Raw genomic sequence first — 18,773 nt, 5'->3', positions numbered from 1 at the left:
AAAATGATGCAAAATTGAAACTTTAATTATGAAACTGAGCTGGCATTTAAAAAAATATTCAAACCTTAAAAAAATACAAAAAGTAGTTGTGTGAGGTTTCTGTTTTATTGATTTACATTGAAGAAATATGTTCATTTGAATTTTGTCAAGTCTTGTCAGTGAATCCTGTATCTTAATTTACCTGTAAGGTCACCAGGGGTTATTGAGCATCACTTGATTGATTTTAATGTTGAGTATGCTTTGATTGATTTTGTTGTTGAGCATCCCTTTATTTGATTTTGTTGTTGAGCATGCTTTGATTGATTTTGTTGTTGAGCATCCATTGACTGATTTTGTTGTTGAGCATGCTCTGATTGATTTTATTGTTGAGCATGTATTAATTGATTTTGTTGTTGAGCATGTTTTGATTGATTTTGTTCTTGAGCATCCCTTGATTGATTTTGTTGATGAGCATGCTTTAATTTTTGTTGTTGAGCATGTTTTGATTGATTTTGTTGTTGAACAAGCCTTGATTGATTTTGTTGTGGAGAATGCCTTGATTGATTTTGTTGTTGAGCAATAATTTGCCTTGATTGATTTTGTTTTTGAGCATGCCTTGATTGATTTTGTTGTTGAGCAAGCCTTGATTGATTTTGTTGTTGAGCATGTTTTGATTGATTTTGTTGTTGAGCAAGCCTTGATTGATTTTGTTGTTGAGTATCCCTTGATTAATTTTGTTTTTGAGCATGCCTTGATTGATTTTGTTGTTGAACAAGCCTTGATTGATTTTGTTGTTGAGCATGTTTTGATTTTGTTGTTGAACAAGCCTTGATTGATTTTGTTGTTGAACAAGCCTTGATTGATTTTGTTGTTGAGCATGCCTTTATTGATTTTGTTTTTGAGCATGTCTTGATTGATTTTGTTGTTGAGCAAGCCTTGATTGATTTTGTTGTTGAGCATCCCTTGATTGATTTTGTTTTTGAGCATTCCTTGATTGATTTTGTTGTTGAACAAGCCTTGATTGATTTTGTTGTTGAGCATGTTTTGATTGATTTTGTTGTTGAGCAAGCCTTGATTGATTTTGTTGTTGAGCATCCCTTGATTAATTTTGTTTTTGAGCATGCCTTGATTGATTTTGTTGTTGAACAAGCCTTGATTGATTTTGTTGTTGAGCATGTTTTGATTTTGTTGTTGAACAAGCCTTGATTGATTTTGTTGTTGAGCATGCCTTGATTGATTTTGTTTTTGAGCATGTCTTGATTGATTTTGTTGTTGAGCAAGCCTTGATTGATTTTGTTGTTGAGCATCCCTTGATTGATTTTGTTTTTGAGCATTCCTTGATTGATTTTGTTGTTGAACAAGCCTTGATTGATTTTGTTGCTGAGCATGTCTTGAATGATTTTGCTATTGTGCATGCTTAATTGATTTCTTAGCTCACCTGAGCCAAAGACTCAAGTGAGCTTCTCTGATCACAATTTGTCCGTTGTCTGTTATCGTTGTCATCGTTGTCATCATTGTCATCATTGTCGTTGTAAACTTTTCACATTTTCGACTTCTTCTCAAGAACCCCTGGGCCAATTTTAATCAAACTTGCCACAAAGCATCCTTGGGTGAAGGGGATTCAAGTTTGTTCAAATGAAGGGCCATGCCCTCATTCAAGGGGAGATAATTGGGAATTAATGAAAATTTTGTGGTATCTTTTAAAAATCTTCTTCTCAAGAACTACTGTGCCAGTAAAGATGAAACTTATGGGGAAACATCCTCAGGTAGTGTAGATTCAAATTTGTTCAAATCATGACCCCCTGGGGTAGGGCGGGGACACAATGGCTGACCAAAGTTTTAAATAGAAATATATAGGAAAATTCTTTAAAAATCTTCTTCTCAAGAATAGCAAAGCCATAATTGATCATATTTATATGGAAGCATCCTCAGGTAGTGTAGATTCAAGTTTATTCAAATCATGACCCCAGGGGTAGGGCGGGGCCACAATGGCCGACCAAAGTTTTACATAGAAATATATATAGTCTATGAGTCACTTGGGGTGGTCGGTACCATTTTGGGTGAATAAAGTTTATAGTGATATTTAGTAAGGTATACCCCTAACTAGTGAGAAAATGTATGATAGCATCAAATGTGTTGTGGCTTCAATGCTGGAGACACATTTATTGCCCTTAATTTGCTCAAATTAGGTATTTTGAGCTACCTTTGCAACCTTCAAAGAATTTGTCACACAGTTGCCAACCGTGATAGAAAGTTCTACCAGAATTACTCCGAGATATGATGAACATATTAAAAGAGATTAACTGAGTTACTAGTCTTGATTCCTATAACAATCAAAGTACTCAGAAGTACAGAGAGCCAGGCTCATTTACAGAGTAGAATGGATTTCTTACATGAATCACGTTTATATTCTGATGAAAAAATTATTTTAAAACTATCAATATAAATGATAAGACACTGACAGTGAGTTTTTCAATCCTAATACCACGGTCTGATTTTGTCAGAATCAGAATTAATCTGGTACCGCAGCTGAATGTAAACAAACAGGTCAGTCTGGTTCCCTCTCCTGCTTTACCTCGTATGTGTAGAGAACTACGGTAACACTGATTATCAAAAATCCTTACGCTAATGAACTATGTTCTTTGACTTATGAAGTTTTCAAAGTCATTACTACTAATGTTTATTTTATATAGATAAAACTTTGTTTTATTTTTGTTGCTTTATTTAGCGTTTGTATTATCTCAAAAGCGGTTGAGAGTAAGAACTATATTTTTGCACGTAACTTTAAAATGGCGACTATGGGGTTAACATCCTGCCTTGAACAGGATCACATAAGCCGGCAATTGCTCTTTGAGCAATAAGCCCGGCTAAAAATTGTATATTTTTACCAATTTTATTCAACAATTACATGTACCTAAAAAATTTGTATAAAGAAAAAGAGAAGTATCAACGCACATATACTACTTTAGTTATTCGTACGTCAGTGAGGACGATGACCACTGTCTCATCTTCGTGAGGGTGGGGGTTGACCTGGACAGTGGGCTCAGAGGTGACTGGTCAGGCCAATCCTCGCACAAGCAGATGAAGGAGATTTTCGACTAGAGCCACGCCCCCTTCTTTGTAAATCTCAGCTGGGATGGAGTATCCGCCAGGTGCCTTGCCAGTTGACAACAGACTAATTGCTTCCTGGATCTCAGTGACTGGTTGATGGGAACTTGGGCAGTCGGTTGATGGCTTCGTCGTTGATGGTAGAAGGGCAGTTCAGAATGCCGTTGAAATGTTCTGCCCACCTGTCGATTATCTTTCTTTCTCTGTGATGAGTGTTAACCCGTCATCACTGAGGAGAGGGGATGGGCCTGATGGAGTTGACCCGTAGACTTCCCCAAATCCACAGTAAAAGTTTTTCCTTGGCCTGTCATGAGATTCGGCGAAGCGTTGGATCTCGTCAACTTTGGCATTCAGCCAGGAGTCTTGCATATCCCGAAGCTTTTGCTGTACTATGCTGCGAGCGTTCCTCAGAGCGTCTTTTTGACTGCGGAGGTGGAATCATCTATATGAGCCTTGTAAGCGCGATGTTTGTCCTCTAGAAGTACGTGATCTCGGCACGGTTCTCATCAAACCAGTCTTTGTATTGTTTTTAGCTCACCTGAGCTGAAAGCTCAAGTGAGCTTTTCTGATCACCCGGTGTCCGTCGTCCGTCCGTCCGTCCGTCCGTCTGTCCGTCCGTCCGTCCGTCTGTAAACTTTTCACATTTTCAACTTCTTCTCAAGAACCACTGGGCCAATTTTAACCAAACTTGGTACAAAGCATCCTTGGGTGAAGGGGAATTTAAATTGTTAAAATCAAGGGCCAAGACCCCTTCCAAGGGGAGATAATCAAGAAAATACGAAAATAGGGTGGGGTCATTAAAAAATCTTCTTCTCAAGAACCACTGGGCCAGAAAAGCTGAAACTTATGTGGAAGCATCCTGGGGTAGTGTAGATATTAAATTGTTAAAATCATGACCCCCGGGGGTAGGGCGGGGCCACAATAGGGAATCCAAGTTTTACATAGAAATATATAGAACAAATCTTTAAAAATCTTCTTCTCAAGAACCACTGGACCAGAAAAGCTGAAACTTATGTGGAAGCATCCTTGGGTAGTGTAGATATTAAATTGTAAAAATCATGACCCCCGGGGGTAGGGCGGGGCCACAATAGGGAATCCAAGTTTTACCTAGAAATATATAGAACAAATCTTTTAAAAATCTTCTTCTCAAGAACCACTTGGCCAGGAAAGCTGAAACTTATGTGGAAGCATCCTTGGGTAGTGTAAATATTAAATTGTTAAAATCATGACCCCCGGGGGTAGGGCGGGGCCACAATAGGGAATCCAAATTTTACATAGAAATATATAGAACAAATCTTTTAAAAATCTTCTTCTCAAGAACCACTGGGCCAGGAAAGCTGAAACTTAAGTGGAAGCATCCTTGGGTAGTGTAGATATTAAATTGTTAAAATCATGACCCCCCCGGGGTAGGGCGGGGCCACAATAGGGAATCCAAGTTTTACATAGAAATATATAGAACAAATACTTAAAAATCTTCTTCTCAAGAACTACTGGGCCAGGAAAGGTGAAACTTACATGGAAGCATCCTTGGGTAGTTTAGATATTAAATTGTTAAAATCATGACCCCCGGGGGTAGGGCGGGGCCACAATAGGGAATCCAAGTTTTACATAGAAATATATAGAACAAATCTTTTAAAAATCTTCTTCTCAAGAACCACTTGGCCAGGAAAGCTGAAACTTAAGTGGAAGCATCCTTGGGTAGTGTAGATATTAAATTGTTAAAATCATGACCCCCGGGTGTAGGGCGGGGCTACAATAGGGAATCCAAGTTTTACATAGAGATTTATTGAACAAATCTTTTAAAATCTTCTTTTCAAGAACCACTAGGCCAGGAAAGCTGAAACTTATGTGGAAGCATCCTTGAGTAGTGTAGATATTAAATTGTTAAAATCATCACCCTCGGGCATAGGGCGGGGCCACAATGGGGAATCCAAGTTTTACATAGAAATATATATAGAACAAATCTTTTAAAAAGATCTGCATCACCCAAGTTACTCAGGTGAGCAATGTGGCCCATGGGCCTCTTGTTTTGTGGATGGCCCAAGACACTCGAAGGCTGTATTGTACACTGTATTACCAAGTGTGTTCCATGCTGCTTCCACGTGGTGGTCATCCAGCAGGGTGGAGTTCAGGCATTCTTCCAGCGTGTCGGCAAAGTATTGAGAGGTGGAAGGCAACTTGAGCTTACCAACGTTGAGATGTTTTGAAGCCTTTGTCTCCTGAGGACGTATCCTGAGTTTGATCCGAAAGTTGAGAGGTGAAGTTAAGAGACTTTGAGACGATCTGTCCAGCACTCTGTGCTGCACATAGCCTTGGTGAACAAACGATCAAACTCTCTGTCTGCCTCTTTTCCTAACAATGACTTAGTCCTGATCCTTGATTTCTTCTTGTTCTCTTTGTTATTTCGACCGCATGTGTAGGGTCTCCATCAACGGCGGTAAACTGGCAAGGGAAGGGTGGAGCAGGCAACGTTTGGGATACCTTTTCTAATCCACTCCTTATCATGGAGGTGAGCAGTGCGTTCCTATAGAGGGCCGCTCAGTCGCACAGGTGGCTGCCGAACTCCAACGCTGCTCCGGTCGGTGAAGAGTGACCATATGGCCTGTGCCGCCTGTGTGCAGGTCCACGACTACCAAGTTCCAGTGAACCCGCACCTGTCACCTTCGTAGCTCGCCTGTCGCCACAGGGCTTAAAATTGGGGTGGATGATAGAAGGGATGAAAGATAATCAATGACTTGCACGATGAGTTTGATTTAAATGAAGAAGGGTTGCGCGTCGCCGACCTCACTCTCTTGCCCGCAACCATCTAGATCCAGTGGCAAGACAGATATCAGGACGTCTGGAGATGGAGACAGATACAGCGGATGACCAAGACATGCTATATGTGCCTTGCCTTGCTCCAAGCATTCCACGGTGCGTACTGTATCCACCGTCTTCTCAGTTGAACCATGACGGTTTCCTCCGCAGAGTCCGCTGGTGAACAGTCTTTACATGCATTATAGGTAGGCAAGCCCTCAATCAATAGGGTTTGAGACCTGTCAGCGCTTTGTGTAGAGAATGCTTTCCTAGAGAGATCTCCTTTAACAGTGTACAGGTTCTCTCTACCCGGACAAGTGGAGGGAAGGGGCGTCAGGCCATTGCAGGTCGTGAGACACAGCCCACTGCCCACAAAGCACATATATTATTATGATTGTGCAATATGTTGCTTAATTTTGATGTCAAAAAATATAATATATTACACGTTTAACTTAGATGAACATATAAGTGTCCATTATCCCCATTGTTACTGAAATAATTTTTTGAAATGCTAATACGTGATAAAATTTCTTTAAATAAAATGAGCATGCAATATGTTTTTGTTGTGAAAATTGTCACAGTAGTAATTTCTTTCCTTTGATCAAAATTTTAAAATTGCGTATTCCACTTTTATGATTAAGGGTAGAATTATTTTCCTATATAATTGAGACGGCTCATTACAGAGCCAATATTGAATAATAACTGAACAGAGTAATAGCATGGTCTGCATTCAAAAGAATTTTCAAGAAAATATCATCTGAAATAAGGTAGAAATTGCGTATTAAAAAACCAACCTTCTTCTTTCAAAGATACAGCTGAGAGAACGAACAAGTTGGTTGGTGTATATAAACAGTTGATACACCATTAAAGCCACAATCAACTGAATGCTATCATACATTTTCAGAAGGTAGAGATGTATGTCCTTCAAAAATTAACTATGAAAATTATTCATCCGAGATGGTACCGATACCAAAAAATTCATGGTCTGGCTCATGGACTAATAGGAAAATTCTTTAAAAATCTTCTTCTCAAAAATAACAAAGCCATAATTGATCATATTTATATGGAAGCATCCTCAGGTAGAGTAGATTCAAGTTTGTTCAAATCATGACCCCCGGGGGTAGGGTGGGGCCACAATGGCCAATTAAAGTTTTACATAGACATATATAGGAAAATTCTTTAAAAATCATCTTATCAAGAATAGATAGTTTTCATTTGACCTAAATTTAGCAAAAGTTACCTCCCGTTGGCAGCCATACTGGAGGTCCAAATGCTCATATTGCTTCATTGTTCAACCAATTTTAAATTTTTATATTATTTTTCTGAAGTATATAAATTTTTGGAAGCCTCCTTTATTAAAAAAGAAATATTTAATAAAGATTTTCCACCAAATATTTCTGCTATATTTTCTTAAACTTGGTAAGACAAAGAGGAAAACTCACCGAGTCGACCTCCAATATGGCGACCAATGGGAGATAACTTTTGCTAAAATTAGGTCCATGGAAAACTATCTGTAGCAAAGCAATGATTGGTCATGGGACTACTTTTGGATATAAACTATTCAATGATAAACCAATTTCTACTTTTTCCCAGCCACAGTGCTCAGGTGAGATATATTAATTTTGTTGGTGAGCATGCTTTGATTGATTTCGTTGTTGAGCATGCTTTGATAGATTTCGATGTGAAGCATGCTTTAGTTTATTTTGTTGCTGAACTTTGATATATTAATTTTGTTGTTGAGCATATTTTGATTACCGGGTAGTTTTTTGTGGTTGAGCATACATTGATTGATTTTGTTGTTGTTGAGCATGGTTTGAATGATTTTGTTAGTTTCTCTAAATATTTGTCTATAATATCTCATATTACTTATATATATATCTTTCTATAGGAATAATAAATTTATGAATTTTTCTGACTGTAAAGATAATAATTTATTTATTGGCTAATGATTTTTATAGGTAGGTAGGTTTCTGACAGATTGGTGTATGCTAAATGAAAAAAAAATCTTCAAATGTTTTTTTCAAAGCTAGTATTATTGTTGTTATGGTGTTTTTGAAAAAAAAAAACCAACAAAGAAACCCAGAAATCTAAAAATTTATGCTAAGTGTTAAATGGGTTTCTTGACTGTGTTTCAATATTTATATAGTAAATTAGAATTATATTACTTTTCTGTAATTTTTGCATGCAAAAATTAGTATTTAAAAAAATGTGTATTTCCAATAACATGCTTTGCACTTGTTTCCCATTTGCTTATCTAGGAAATATAAATGGTGTGTCGTAATACATGTAATATGTCTATTTTATGGGACATTGAGTGAAATGAATGGATATCGGTGCATTTCAGGCTCTTTAAATGGGGTGCATTTGACAGAGCGAGTGTCTAATGATAGAGATAAAAGATTTTTTATCTCAGGCTTCAAAGAGGGTTTTTACACTGATTTATTCCAAGGAATTTAATTGGTAGATTTTATTATCAGTGAATGGATTGTGTAATTTTCTTTGGAGAGAGATCTATGTAACAATCTGCGTTAAACAATTGTTTGACCTCAAGCAACAATTGAAAAAGTTGTGCATTCATTGAAACATTGTTGAGCAGAATCGTAATGTTCCTCCTTAAAAATTTTTTTCAGTTATTTCCCATGAAGAGTAGAATTAGTTATCAGAAAATGATGTTCAAATAACTAAGTAGCAGTTAAATTATAAGGGCCTTGGCTTCCTGATTAAGGGGCCAGGTCTAATGCTGTGCCATGTCAAACCATTAGACATAAAGGTATATAGGTGGTGACTGTTCCTTTGCCAAGAGCCCAGATTTGGAAGTGAAAGTCAAGGGTTTTTTGGATGAGACCTTCAAAACTCTGAGGTCCTTTGTCATGTTGGTCATAATCTGGCACTAGAAGTCAAATTCACAAAGTCTTTCATACGAGACCTTAAAAACAAGTACCAATGTGACAGTATAGGCCTCAAGAACACTTACTGCTCAATGGCTTTGAGTGCCAAGTATAAGTCTAAAATTGAAGCCATTCATTGGTATATTGTGATGTCTCTATATGAGTGGAAAATTCTTGAATAGGACATAAAACAACATATGTGGTCAATCAAGTACTTGTAGGATTCATGTATCTCTATTCAGAGTTCTTATTCAATGACAACCAAAGAAGTAGGTCTGGCCTTTGGTCAGTTCTGATTAATTAAGAAACAACTACAATTAACAGATATAAAAATAGTATATTGGTACTGATTTTGGCATACTGGGGTCATTAACAAGGGGTGAAGGTTAAGGTACTAGTAGAATAAGCAATCTTTTTATGTGTTGGACCACCATTAATGCTATCATAACTCAACTGCTAGCTCATTGGTATTGGGGGTGTGGGGGCTAATTGAAAGAAAAAATATTGACAAGCAAAAAAAAAAAAAATGAGAGAATTGTAGAAATACAGAAAATTCTATTTCCTGGTGGTTGTGGTGGGGGAGGTTGGAGAAAAGTTGAACTTCTTTCAATACCATTTTTTTTTCAAAAGATATACTTTAAGCAAGTCATTCTTGGATCAGATGGCAATCCAGACTTGCTTGTGATATTAGAACTCACTCTGACTGAAATTTTCTTGATTAGTTGACTGGTGTAAGTTCTTGAGCAGGTCCATTTCCAATTAACTATAAGTTCTAGCTTGCATTGATATTGATCTTAGGATGAAACTTGAACTTGTAAAAATGCCTTATTTATAAATCAGAAACATTTAGCATTGTTAAAGGTGAGCTTCATAATCTTTACCTATGTTTAGAGGATGCAGGTCCATTAAGACCAAAAAAAAAACCTAGGTCTTATTGAGACCAAATCAAATAATCAAATGCATTGATGTTTCAATTTGACTGATGAATGTTTTGTGATTCAGAAGAAGTGCAGGGTTCTGGTCCAAGAACAAGACTAAAATTAATCAATATTGTAGAGAAAAAAAAAACTCATTAAAAAAAAATCAGAATGTTTGAGTATTGACACAACATTTAAACAAGATTCTTATTAAATGATATATATAATTTATGCAGTGTTCGTGTACTTTACAAATCACCTGTCCCTGTGATAGTTTTTAAGATATTTTAAATCATAGTTCAGTCAGATGTTCATTGATAAAAAAATCAGCATAGATTTATAGTGCATTCCGGTATCATGAAACTGCAAAAAGTGCTTCAGATATAGGGATTCTTTAATTATGTTAGGAATGATAAAAATAGCTCCAGTCTAGTCAATTTGCCTAAAATGTCCTACTGTTCAAAACTACACTGCATATATGACCTTAAACATACAAGAGTCCTTTAGGGTCTTAATTTCTGAATGCTCAGCAGCAATATGGTTCTATGATCCAATTGAGCTCTTAACCAACTTGTAAAATTCTTGACCCCCAATGACCATATAATGGAAATGCATTAGGTCTTCTTCAGGACATACATAACTTAGGCAAAGGATGTCCAGTAAGATTAAGAGATTCAAATGTACTGTAAATCTAAGTGATTTACATGAAAACTTTATTTTTGTATAATTACCAGGATTTTAAAACAGATATCAAATGATGAAAAATGTGATTTTTCTGAAAAATAACCAGAAATTTTCCTAAAAATTTGATTCATCTAGGAGCACATTATAGCGCATTCTGGTATCATGAAACTGCAAAAAGTGCTTCAGATATAGGGATTCTTTAATTATATTAGGAATAATAAAAATAGCTCCAGTCTAGTCAATTTGCCTAAAATGTCCTACTGTTCAAAACTACACTGCATATATGACCTTAAACGTACAAGAGTCCTTTAGGGTCTTAATTTCTGAATGCTCAGCAGCAATATGATTCTATGATCCAATTGAGCTCTTAACCAACTTGTAAAATTCTTGACCCCCAATGACCATATATTGGAAATGCATTAGGTCTTCTTCAGGACATACATAACTTAGGCAAAGGATGTCCAGTAAGATTGAGAGATTCAAATGTATTGTAAATCTAAGTGATTTACATGAAAACTTTATTTTTGTATAATTACCAGTATCTAAAACCATCTGATTTCACTCTCGCACGTGATAATATCAAAGATTAAATATAGCCATATATAAAAAAAAATATTTCCACTTTAGACTAGAATTCATGGGTCCATTAATTACAATAAGACAAAAAATACAATAAAAAAAACAACAACAACCAAGATTTGTGGCTCAAAAACTTAAAACTTGAGCTGATAAAAAATTAATTTTTAAAAATTATAATTCTTTTGAGATTGCTTAAGTAGAATAGAAATCTACCATGTGGTTGCTTTTAAATAGTTTATAGTTCAAAATACTTTTAAAATATATATATATTATATTGTTTTCAAATACCCCCGGTAAATGTAAAGAAGAAGATTACTGAATTTATATTTGAGCTAAGCTGTTCGTCAATTTGTATAAACAGATCACAGGTCTATTTGTGAATCTGAGTAAATTGATAAGATTTGAAAAATATATATCTTAACAATTGGATGCTTTTATATACTTAAGGAGAGATGTCCCCCTTTTAAAGGGAAATAACTCTAAAAATGATTGTTTTCAATTAGTTCATAATGTGCTAGTTTAAATTTCATTAGTATTTCTACCATCTTCAAAACATCATTCATAATTTAAACTTCACATGAAAAAAAGATATGACAAAAATCATGCAGCAGTTGGTCAGCATAATTAAAGCTCATTTAAAATGCATGCAGGTTCTTGTGTCTTGGGGTTAGTGTGTGTAAATTTTAATACGAAAACCAGTTGGTTTCTTGTGATTGTTACTTAATTATGACTGTGGAATTTAATTATGCATCTTCGAGTTTTGCCATATTTTGATGTGTCCTTAAAATAATTTGACTTTGACCTTGTTATAAATATTTTTTTGTGTAGCCTAGGAGGGGGGGGGGGGGTATTGTCAGAGTTAGTACATTACTATTTTATCTTTTGATATCAAAAAGCTTGTGGTGTTGTGCATGCATGTATGTGGATTTAACCCAAAGAGTATTTTGCCATGTTCATAGATCATAACCCATGTATGTCCTTGACCTATGAATTAATTCAAAACAGTTATAGTTAGGCCAATAAATATGGAATTTTAAGAATGATGTTTAATTATTTGCCTGGTTTTGATGTGTCCCATAAGGCTTAAGGAAATGAATGTCAGTGAATTTTGCAGCAAAACGTTGACAGGTCTATAAATTGTAAGTCAGTACAGTTAAATGCTGAAATCTGATTAAATGTGAAGGAACGTTTTCCCTCTAGAACAGTAATCAGCTTATAATCAGCCAGTCAGAAACAGTCCAGGAGAGCAACAGGGGGTCTTAAATCGCCAGTCAAAGGGTCAGGAACCTCACATTTAACACATATGGCTGCAAAAGATTTCTAAAAGGACAGATGTGGGACAAAATTAGATGATTTTTTAAAAATAAAAAAAGAATAAAAAGATACAGTTGGCTTGAGAATGAATAAATTGAATTTATTTTGAGAAATGAGGGATACGTAAAGTTAGCCCAATCTTTGGAAGTAGGTAAAACACTTTTACCCTTGATTTGACCTTTTGGCCAGAAGGAGCCATCTTTTAGTAACCCATTCCAGCCTCCTGTTCATCTTCTGCAATCTTTCATCTACAGATACTAAAGGAAGACATTGAAAAATAGCTAATACTTCATGCAATCATCCTAACTTAATTAAGGTCTTGATTTATGATAGGTAATCGGAAGCTTTTACTGTTTTAGCTTTCACACATTTGTAAGCTAGCTAATACCAAAAGATGTATCAATAATGAATCATTTTGGTAGTTAATTTTAAGTATGATGCGATAATCTATGAATAATCATTGTTGGAAAAATTATACTTGCATTTTTTTTTGGCTCAAGTGAGTTGAAAGCTCATTAAAATGAGCTTTTCTCATCATCTTTTGTCCATCATCAGTCCACCAGTCTGTAAACTTTTCTGATTTTCTTCTTCTCAAGAGCCACTAGCTTGGCTAATTTTTACCAACATTGGTACAAAGCATCCTTGGGTGAAGGAGAGTTCAAATTGTTAAAATGAAGGGCCCAGTCCCCTTACAAGTGGAGATAATCAAGGAAAGACAAAAATAGGATAAAAAGTCTTTTCAAGAACCACTGCACTGTGCCAGAAAAGCTGAAACTTATATGAGGGCATCCTTGGGTAATGTAGATTCTATAAATTGTTCTAATCATGACCCCTGGGGGTAGGATGGGGCCACAAGAGGAAAGTCAAGTTTTACTTTGAAAAATTTTGGAGTTTTTTTTTGAAAAAAATATTGGGGAATTTTTAAAAATCTCATCAAAAACCACTGGGGCAGAAAAGTTGAAACTTATGTGAAAGCTTCCTGCTGAGGTTGTATAGAATCTAAATTGTTCAAATCATAACCGCCCCCCCCTTTCAGGTTAGTTGTGGCCACAATAGGGAATCAAATTTTTACATTAAAATACTTAGGAAAGATCATTTACATGTAAGTAGTGTTGTCAATGACTATCCAGTTAACCGTGGTATGATGCAAGTATCGGTTAGTAAAACTGTTATTCGGTTACTCGGATAAAATATATTGTTTATAATTATATACTAACCCATTTCCCTAATTTTATTTACCATTAGACTTGATCTAGCTGTTCACAAATAGGATCGATATGTTTTGATTAGATTTCACAAATTATATAATTGATAGCTAAAATTGATTGCCGGGGGTATTCAAGTTTAGAAGACCTGAGTTATGATTACCTCATTTAATAATTTAACAAGATGCCGCCACAGACATATAAAGCTTGGAAGTATTTTAAAAGAACAGCTGATTCGATATCTGTAAAATGTAATTTATGTGAAATGGAGTTATCGTTTATGGTTGTGACTACAAATATGTTTAATCGCCTAAAATTAATATATATTCAGAAACCAGCGATTTACTGGACATATACTGTTATACAGTTATGTATACTACTGTGTTTTATTTCTACCAATAAGTAAAGTATGAGATAAATAAAAGATGGAATCTGCAAGTACAAATCATCCAAGTAAGCGGGTACTCGATATGAAGAGTAAACAAGAAATCCGTTAATAAAAATCTGATTTGACAACACTACAATAAAGATTTTCTACATAAGATCCACTTGGCCAGAAAAGATGAAACTTGTGAGGAAGCTTCCTGAGATAGTGTAAATTCTAAATTTTCTTATCATGTCCCCAAGGATAGTTAATGCAGCCATGATAAGTATTACAAGTGGGAAAATCTGGTGAAGAACAGCAGGTTAGAGTTACTCAGGTGAGCACTGTGGCCCTTGAGCCTCTTGTTTATCTCACCTTGAGATGTGTCTTTTCTTAATTTAGTACATTATACCAGGTACTTTAAATCAGTAGATGACACAAGATTCAGATACTGGTATTATCATTTGATATTGCAAGGTTAATTGATAATTTTTAGAAAATTTTAAAAATTCTGTTTCTTGCAATGCTATATTTTTTTCAATCTGTCAAACTTGGTATTAATGCCTAGCATTTTAAACCTTGATTTTGCATAGGATTAGATGTGTAAACATATTAATTTTCTTTGAAAATGCTGTAATTGTCAAATACTTATCTGAATGATACCGTATTTATAAAAACATATATAAGGTTCGTGTTTGATTTTTTGGCTAATATGTTTTGTGTGGAAATTAGTGTTGGCAACGAGTACCCAGTTAACCGGTTAACCGTCGAACGATGCGAGTATCGGTTAGTAAAATTGTTATTCGGTTACTCGGATAAAATGCATCTTATATGGAAAATATCTACAAAAATAAATGTTAATTTTTAATAAGCGTACAAATAAATATTTCTCTTATTTTCTTTACCGTTAGACTTAATCATCTATGGTTTCACTAACACAATTGATTGGTTTTCACATTTAATGGATAGCTTTGAATGCCAGAAGGTTATACAAGTTTCGAAGACCCAAGTTATACCCGGTAATAACCTCATTAAATAATTTAACAAGATACCGCCAAAGACATGTACATGTATAGCTTGGAAGTATTTCAAAAGAACAGCTGATTCCATAACTGAAAAATGTAATTAATGTGATTGGAGTTATCGTGACTTCAAATTTCTACATAATTATTCCCCTTGATCGTGACATACTACAGTATATAATTATATCGGGGGTTGAAAAGTGAAACCGATTCGAACGTCATTGTAAAATAGCGTGAAACATTGAATATTTATTTTTCTTCTTATTTAATTAATTTTTTGATTATAAATATATCTAAAATTCCAGATATTGCATGCGTGTTCTTTTTAAGTTTATAAATAAAGTTAATTCACAATACCTTTGTGTTTTATTAGAATCGATGAGTGAAAGATGAGATAAATGATACATATGAATAAATCATCCGAGTAACCGGGTACTCGATCGGAAGATTGAGCGAGTAACCGGTTACTAAAAATCGTCGGATTTGCCAACACTAGTGGAAATGGTAGGTAGGTTCTGAATAAAAGGTGGATGCCAGATGGAGAACAAAAAATTGAATGCATGGCCCTAACTCATGGTATTCATATAAATTATATGATTCATTTTCATGTACTTTTCACTCCTACTCTAGACATATTGCTTGGACAAAGGTGGTAGGTTTTGACCATGAACAAATATGGAAAGCAAATTGCCACAAAGTACACACATCTAACTTTGGCTTGATTATACAGTTAATTTTTGTATTCTCCATCAATGGAGTGCTAGGTTTTATTTTCGTTGTGTATCTGTTCCTGACAAGGGATTAGAAACCTATCTAACACCTCTCTCCTATAACAAACCTGTTTTGTCAGACACGGGAAATTGAATATCCTCCCATGTTGTTGATGTGAATCCGTAAATAATGAAGGGCTGCCGCCTGGACAATATGCTTTAGGACCGGTGAGGAGAGAGTATTGAATTGGTCCGTTTTTGCTGTAGATGATGGTGATGCTTGGTTAATTTAGATCAACAATGGGTGCAGATGCCATAGTCAATGCAATTGCATGTAAGCAAATGTCTTCTGTCAGGAAATCTAGTTTTTTTTTTTTACACACAAGGTGACTGAGTGGGAGACTTTTTGTTTTTTGTTTTGATCCTTTTCTGCTTCAATCCCAGACCTACAACCTTATCCATCATATAACTATAAAAAAAATGGTAATTTTGGGATGGTCAAGGTCATACCGTAAATCTGGAAATTTTTGCTGTAGATAATTTTTTAGCAAATTTGCGAGTTCATTGCATTCGCAAAAATATTTTTCTTAGAAATAAATTACCAATAAGAAAGTGTAAACAAAGCAGTTGTAATTTGCAAAAGTTTGAAACGTAAAATTTGAAGAAGGTACAGTTTGTCAGCTTTATTATGCCCTAAAAATTTAATGTTCTCAAAAGGTTATGAAATTGGCTTTAACAATAGTTGAGTAGATGAATATGATAAATCATGAAAAAATATGACATAAAGGAGGACCTTTCTGGAAGTATGACGTCATTAATTCGGTGCATTTCTAAGTTTAATACAGAAAAGCCTCAAAATGACTCATTTCTGTGCGAATTTTCCTTTAGAAAATAGTGTCTGCCACCGTCGCCTACTTTAATTTTTAGATATGTTATGTAAACTGCTATGAAAAATCACATATCTCGAAATCTTTTCCGGGCGACGGTGGCAGAGTATGTTTTCTTGAAGAAAATTCCACTGAAAATTGATGTCTTCTCCAACTTTTTAAGATAATTTGGGAAAATGCAAAAGTTAATGACGTCACAATGAGCATTAAGGAGGTCAATGAGAAAAACGAATTGTATATTCTTACTGCAGGGAATTCCTATGAATAAGAAAGAATTTTGATTTCTTATATCACTTTCATATTTTAGAAAAATATCGGGCTTTATTTGTATTGAAACTGTATCTTCTTTTTAATCAACACCATTTTGACCCAAATTCGCAAAATAAAATCGACGTAAAAATTTCCAGATTTACGGTATATCTCAAAGGTCAAAAAACTACTTGTATCTTCTGTGAGAGAGAAGATAGGGGTGGATCTAGGACTTAAGCTTGGGGAAGGGTACCAGCTTATTTAGCAGGGGGTCTGGGAAGATAAAAATTAATTTTTTTATTAGAAGAGCTCTTTTTGAGTAAAGGGTTGACTTTAAAATCTCCTGATTGGCCAAATTTCTTATATTTACATTTGCAAATGTTTTCCTTTATATAACACTACTGAAAGCAAGCGTTTTTATAACTGTATAAATACAGGTACGGGGTCAAGAGGTCATAGATGTTATATGGAAAACGTTCGATAATTTCTTTGACATCATCAAGGGTCGACGCGCGGTTAAATTACATGCATGCCGTTGGGTTTGAAAAATAATGCATTTCACACGTTAAAAGTCACAATCAGGCAAGTTTAAAGTAGGAATAAGTCACAAATGTAAATATAAGTAATAAGGTAAAATCTTCTCTTTTTGAGTGTTTTTAATGTAAAACAGTATGATGAGCACATGATCAAATCTTCCATAAAGCCCTTCGGGCTTTATGGCATTATTGATTATATAGTGAAAACCCGTTTTTTTTGAATCTTCTTCTCACTTCAAAAAATGAACTTATTAATATTTATAACGATATTGCACCTAAAATGCAATATCATGATATCACATGTACATTTCAAGGAATAAATATTAAGTGGTAATGTTAAAAATTTCTAACCTTAAACTTTTTTCAGATACTTGGAAACTATCACTATTTACATATGATTTTAAAATATCTTTCATCAGTATGAGGTCTAGAATAAATTGGTTTCTGTTTATACCTCAAGAAAGTTTTCTCATTCATGAGAATTGTTTATTAACATCTGTGTTAATGTGCATTTTAAATTTTCTGACATGAGACAGCGAGATTGCATGGAAAAGCAGTCTTGCCATATGATCATTTCATGTTCTCGGTGGAGAATAAGAAATCAATTTATAGAAGATGGATGAAAGAGTAATGACTAAGTGTTAAATGTCTTCAAGTCTTTAACATAAAGAATATAAAAGTACCCAGTTTGCATCGCTTCAGTTTATTTATTTTCCAATTTAGTGTTAATTATGCGGTCATGTTTGCTTAGAAAAATATAAAGAGGTGTGTCTCTTTTTTTCAAGCTTGGTAAGTGAGAGCATTAAAATAATGGATTTCTGAGTTAATTAAATTTGCTTCACATCAGTTTTCTAAGTTTCAGTGTGGAATTAAAACAAGATAATGTTGATGTAAAATCTGATAAATGGACTGGCAATGCCTCCAGATATTGATATTATGTGAAATGAACAATAGAGCAGAACTTCCAGATTACAGGGTTGATGTTGTCAATCCATAGTGATTCCGAAAGTAAATGCAAATACTTCACAGGAATTTATATTTTCATTTCTCTAATGTGCTCATTTTTTATTTGTTTCCCCATTGAGATAATTTAAAGGTGGAAACAATTTCTTGCATTATTTTGATCATAATTATATTGATATCCGGTAATGTAACTTGCAATCTAATTATTTTATTTTTTGGTTTCTGTAGTTTTATATCTCTATACTGAGTGAAGCTTACAATTAGGTATTTTACAAAAAAAAAAAATTTGTCTTTCCCTGATGCTTTTTTTGAGAAAGCTACTTTTTTTCATTTCATGAGATCAATTATTTTTAAATATATTCTTTTTCATTCTGCTATTGTTTTTGGCTGCTCTTTGATTTTGAATAATCGGTCTTGCATAAATGGATCATGCAAATATTGTTTAGAATAATTAGAGTGTTAAATTATTTCAAACACTTAAGTGTACTCTTCAATTTTCAAGACCATATATATATCAAGGTGTATATGATTTTGCTTATACATGTACAACTTATTATTCTTATAAGCATGAT

The 18,773-nt window shown here is 34.6% G+C and overlaps 1 protein-coding gene across 2 annotated transcripts in view; it reads left to right on the top strand.

The window, feature by feature from the left end:
* LOC134278432 (protein MON2 homolog) overlaps positions 1-18,773 on the top strand; it is a 145,646-nt gene that overhangs the window by 77,496 nt on the left and 49,377 nt on the right. The gene's annotated exons all lie outside the window — the stretch shown is intronic.

This window comes from Saccostrea cucullata, unplaced genomic scaffold, assembly GCF_032062105.1.
Source record: "Saccostrea cucullata isolate Sc308-1 unplaced genomic scaffold, CSIRO_AGI_Scuc_v1 ctg414, whole genome shotgun sequence".
Taxonomy (NCBI): Eukaryota; Metazoa; Mollusca; class Bivalvia; order Ostreida; family Ostreidae; genus Saccostrea; species Saccostrea cuccullata.
This window is presented reverse-complemented; position numbering and strand designations above follow the sequence as displayed.